This window comes from Eptesicus fuscus, chromosome 23, assembly GCF_027574615.1.
Source record: "Eptesicus fuscus isolate TK198812 chromosome 23, DD_ASM_mEF_20220401, whole genome shotgun sequence".
Taxonomy (NCBI): domain Eukaryota; kingdom Metazoa; phylum Chordata; class Mammalia; order Chiroptera; family Vespertilionidae; genus Eptesicus; species Eptesicus fuscus.
In genome coordinates this window covers 9396146-9401546 of record NC_072495.1, presented here as the reverse complement: position 1 = coordinate 9401546, position 5401 = coordinate 9396146, and the positions used below count along the sequence as shown (strand labels likewise).

The following is a 5401-nucleotide window of genomic DNA, read 5'->3' as shown; positions in this document are numbered from 1 at the left end:
GCCAGACACAAAAGGCCACATGTTGTATGAGTCCATGTATATGACATGACCAAAATGGGATAAATCCAAAGATTAGATTGGTGGTTTGCCAGGGACTGGGAAAAGTTACTACTTAATGGACACAGGGTTTCCTTTTGGAACTAGACAGAGGTGGTGGTTGCACAACATTGTTGGTGTACTAAGTGCCACTTGAATTGTTCACTTTAAAATGATCAATTTTGCCCTAGCCGTTTTGGCTTGGTGGATAGAGCATCAGCCTGCGGATTGAAGGGTCCCTCATACTCAGGCTCTGAACCAGAAAAAGGTCCCTCACTCAGCCAGGCTGGCGCTCTGATTTCAGATTTCTAGCCTCCGGAACTGTGAGAAATTTCTGTCATTTATAAGCCACCCAATCTGTGGCATTTTTTTCATAGCAGCCTCAACAGACTAAGGAAGCACCTGACCTTCGCTCATTTCTAACTCCTACTGCCTCCTCTCTTCAATCCCTTTGCCAGGGATGGGGATACGAATATCAGTGCTGTATATTATGTGGTATTAGTAGCAGTAATAATAATGATCAGCTGAGTGTTTAATAGTATATTTTAAAAGCTACATCAAAATGCTATGTACCGCCGAAACCGGTTTGGCTCAGTGGATAGAGCATCGGTCTGCGGACTAGAAGGTCCCAGGTTCGATCCGGGTCAAGGGCATGTACATTGGTTGCGGGCACATCCCCCGGTGGGGGGTGTGCAGGAGGCAGCTGGTCGATGTCTCTCTCTCATCGATGTTTCTAGCTCTCTATCCCTCTCCCTTCCTCTCTGTGTGAAAAATCAATAAAATAAATTTTTAAAAAAAATGCTATGTACCTGTGCATTTGCAATAATCCATTTCTCAGCTGGAAGGTGTGAATCAGTTGTCAAATGAGGAACAATAATTCCTTGGGTATTTTGCCTTTTCAGAATCCCACTTTCCACTTGAGCTTCAAAAGGCTACCAAGTGAAGTTGATTAATGGGTATAGCGTTTCAGTTTTGCAAGATTAAAAAGTTCTGGAGATTGGTTGTACAATGCGAATGTATTTAACATTACTGAGCAACACAGACATCTTAGAAATGGTTAAAATGGTTATACGTGTTTTTCCACAAGATAGTAATTTTTCAAAGAGGCCACCAAGTAAGGCATCTGAGAAGCTATCCCAGGAGACAGATGATGTTTCGGTTGCTCCCAAAGGAGAGAGCCAAGCCAGTCAGCGAACGGTGAGGAGGGCAAGCAGGAGTCCTCCCACAATGGGCAGAGAAGGCTGTGTGTGGGACAGCTTAGGCCAGGCCCCGGGAGGTGTTCCAGGAAGCCTGAGCAGCTTAGCAGGGGCGCTGTAGGAAGGCAGCTGCACTGTGGACATGGGGTTGGCCTTGATGATTGCAACTTCAGCAAATGCTAGAACTTTCTATTCAGGGAATGCCAAATTTTACTACGATATATTCTGAGGAACAGAGATTTAGATAAAAAACCAACCAACCAGTGCATGCTTTCACACTGTAGGAGAATGTAACTTCATATATTCTTAGTACCTTTCCAGTAGGAATCCGCTGCTAAATACTTATCCAAGAGAACAAAGTGGACAAGTGCACAAAGCATGTTAGGAAAGAGCACTATTTTTAAATATATATATTGATTTCAGAGAGGAAGGGAGAGACAGAAACACCAATGATGAGAATCATTGTTGACTGGCTGCCTCCTGCACGCCCCCCTACTAAGGATCGGTCGACACTCAACCACTGAGCCATGATGGTGGGACAAGAGCACTATTTTTAACAGCAGAAAACTTCAAACAACTTAAATGTTCATTAAAAAACCAGTGACCACTCGGTGGCATTCAGACGTCACTCTAAGTGTCAAATGCAGATTTTTGGAGCCTTGGGGGATGTGGGACAGGAAGTGCAGAGAGAGATAGGAACACTGCTCCTTTTTCCTCTCCTCTCTCTGAAGACTGACTTTCTCCACTTTAATATTCACGAGGCCAACAGTGACCGCCTCCGCCTGGACAACACGATCTACAACTGGTTTAATGTCCCAGCCTCAATTCACAGGAGACTCTTATGGACCAGCTTGGGTCTGATGTCCATTCCCAAGTCAGTCAGCTGTGACTGGGAGATGAGGGTCACATGACACTCACTTGTAGTTACACCCATTCCCTAAGCAGCGGCTGCTTGGTGATGGGCATCCTGGAGAGTCTACACTCGTTCATCAGAGTCGTCCAGAATCAACTGGCATCATCGGCATCACCAGGCAGCTTCTTCTTTTTAAAGATTATCTTTTTAAAAATAATTTTGAGAGAGGAGACATTGATTTATTGTTCCACTTATGTATGCATTCATTGGTTGATTACTGTATGTGCCCTGACGAGGGATTGAACCTCGTCAATAAACCTTGGTGTATTGCCTGGCCAGGGCCCTGGGACTTATTCTTGGGCCTTCAGATCTAATAGTAATCGCCTTGCTGGGTTTTGGACTTGCTTGGGACCCACAACCCCTGCCTTCCTTCTAATTACTCCCTTTAGACTGAGAATGTCTACCCTATGCCTGTCCCATAATTGCATTTTGGAAGCACATAACTAATCTGTTTTACAGGTTCACAGCTAGAGAGGAATTTTGCTTCAAGATGAATCATACGTAGAGTTTCACGCACATTTGACTTAGATAATATGTAGATACTCTGGACTTGTGAGTTGATGCTGGAGAGTTAAGACTTTTGGAGTGTTGGGAATGTGTTTTGCATGTAAGAAGGACATGGTTTTTTTTTTTTGGGGGGGTGCTATTCTGTTACAGCAGCCTGAGTAGACTAAGACAGACCACATTTTCCTTGTGGTGTCCTGGGTCTGACTTGCTTGAAAGCCACTTCTTAATTTCGGTATTGGTTGCCATCTAGGGACTTAGAAATCAAAACTATCAAGTTCTGGCTCCTTATTGTTTAATAAGTCATTTCTCTCCTCACATTTTACCATAAGCAGCAAGAATAACCCAGGCAGTACCTTCAGCTTAGAAACTGCCTGAGATTCCTCAGTTCATTAGAAACACTTTCTCTTTCCACGTTCAGATGACGGTGTTGCTAAATCTTTTGCCACTATGTAATAAGGGTCCTTTTCCCTCCAGTTCCAATAATGTGTCCCTCACTTCCTTTGGAGCCCTCACTGGCAGCATCCTCAAAGTCCAGATTTCTAAGTTTGTTCAAGATAATTTAGGTTTTCTAAACACTCCTCAAGATCTTTCCAGTCTCTGTCCATAGCCTGGTTCCAAACCACTCCCACATTTTAGTTAGTTATGACAGCACCCCGACTCCAGGAACCAAAAATCTATATTATGCTATCTATGTTATATGACAAATTACTCCAAAACTTCGTGCCTTAAAAAGACTTTATTCTTTTTGTTGTTGTTGACACTGTTACAGATGTCCCCATCCCTCCCTTTGCCCCTTCCACCCAGCCCCTGGCCCCCTTCCCTCTGGTCATCACCAAACCGTTGTCTGTGACCGTGGGTTATGCATATATGTTCTTTGGCTAATCCCGTCACCTTCATTCATTGAGGGAGAGTGAGAGAGAGACACATCTATCTATATATATATATGTAAAAGGCTAATATAATATGCAAAGTGTCCCCTCGGGAGTTCGACAGCTTGCTATGATGTGTGCTGACCACCAGGGGGTGGTGTGGAATGAAAGAAGGCCCCAGGCCTAGGGACCCTACCCATGCATGAATTTTGTGCACCAGGCCTCTAATCAATGATAAGAGAGAATCATTAACTGAAGCCTCCTGCATGCCCCATACTGGGAATCGAGCTTCCAACCTGGGCATATGCCCTGAGCGGGAATCTAACCAGTGACTTCTTATTTCCTGGGTTGACACACAACCACTGAGCCACACCCACTTGGGCTCCAATAGCCTTTTTTTTTTTAACATAACATTGGAACTTTTAATTTTCTAATTAAAATTCAAGTTGCTAAAAGTGGCTACAGTAGACAGTTGGACAGCCAATTTGGAAGAAGCTTTATTTGAGGAAAAAAAAAAAAAAAGAGCATTTCTTTACCTGACTGCATTTCTCTAAGCCTTTCTCAGTGCATAAAGTGAAACTCTACCTCATCCAATAGCCTCTTTTTCAAAAAATATGTTTTTATTGATTTCAGAGAGGAAGAGAGAGAGAGACAGAAACATCAATGATGGGAGAATCATTGATCGGCTGACTCCTGAACATCGCCCCCCGGGGACTGAGCCCGCAACCGGAATGAAACCCGGGACCTTTCAGTCTGCAGGCCGACACACTATCCACTGAGCCAAACCAGCCAGGGCTCCAATAGCCTCTTAATAGCTCTCCTTGTCTTCATTCCTGCTTGCCAATATTTCATTCTGTATACAGCAGAGTGATCTTTTAAAACATAAGCATAAGCACATCACTCTTTACTTTAAAATCTTCCAATTAGAATAAAATCCAAAATCCTTACCATAACTCCTAAGGATACATGATACAGCCCATCCACTTCTCCAATCTCATCTTTTATCCCTCTCTCCAGCTGTGCACTGTCTCCAGCTACAATGAATGACCTTCTTGCTGCTCCTTGAACACATTAGCTTAACTTCCACCTTAAGACTTTTGCACTTGCTGTTCCATGTGCCCAGAAATCTCCTTCTTGTAGTTCCAATGGACAGTGCCTTCCAGGTCTTCAGAGGTCTCAGCTTCATTGTTACCTCCTGAGAGACCTTCCCTGACCATCTAATAGGAAAAAGTCCCCACATCCAGTTATCTTACCTCAGTATCCTGTTCACTTTCTTCTCAGCGTCTACAAACTGTGTTTTTCCCTGTTTATTTTCCGCTTTCTTTTCCTACTGTTTCCCCAGCGCCCTTAGGCCTGCACACGTGGTGTGCAGTCAATCAGTGCATGAATGAACCATCACGAGGGTACAGTCAAAAAGCTCCTGCGAGGCCCTCGGACAGGTTGCTGGCATAAGGTAAGGAGCTCAACCTGCACCCCTTCTCAGCGGTGCGCGAGCCCGGCTCTGAGACTCAGTGACCGGATCTGCAAACGGGGTTAAGAACATGCCCGGTTTCGTCACAGCGACGAATGCCCACTTTGTAAAGAAAAAAGCCACTAATGGAGGAAAAGCGCTTCACGAAAATTAACGCTCCGTACGTAGAACCATTACAGCTATTATTATTCACAATTCTGTTCTCTTACCGCGGGACCCGCTCGGGACTTCAGTTTCCTCTTCGCTACCACGAGGCGACATCCCCGAGTCCTCCCCGCACCAAGTTTCTAGCGACTTCAGTCTCCGCGGCGCGGGGAGCAGCGGAGGCGCGAACGCTCGAGCCGCTGCGCCAGCCCCGTGGCGTCTCCCCCGGCCCCGCCCCGCCGGGCGGCCCGGCGTCATCAGCGCG

The 5401-nt window shown here is 45.3% G+C and overlaps 1 long non-coding RNA gene across 1 annotated transcript; it reads right to left on the bottom strand.

The window, feature by feature from the left end:
• Window positions 1-4029: 4029 nt before the first annotated feature.
• Window positions 4030-4759, bottom strand: LOC129148062 (uncharacterized). Its single transcript, XR_008555247.1, has 2 exons — window positions 4470-4759; window positions 4030-4374 (listed from the first exon to the last, which is right to left on the bottom strand). It is a non-coding gene; the product is annotated as an uncharacterized LOC129148062 (long non-coding RNA).
• Between the last annotated feature and the right edge of the window lie 642 nt (window positions 4760-5401).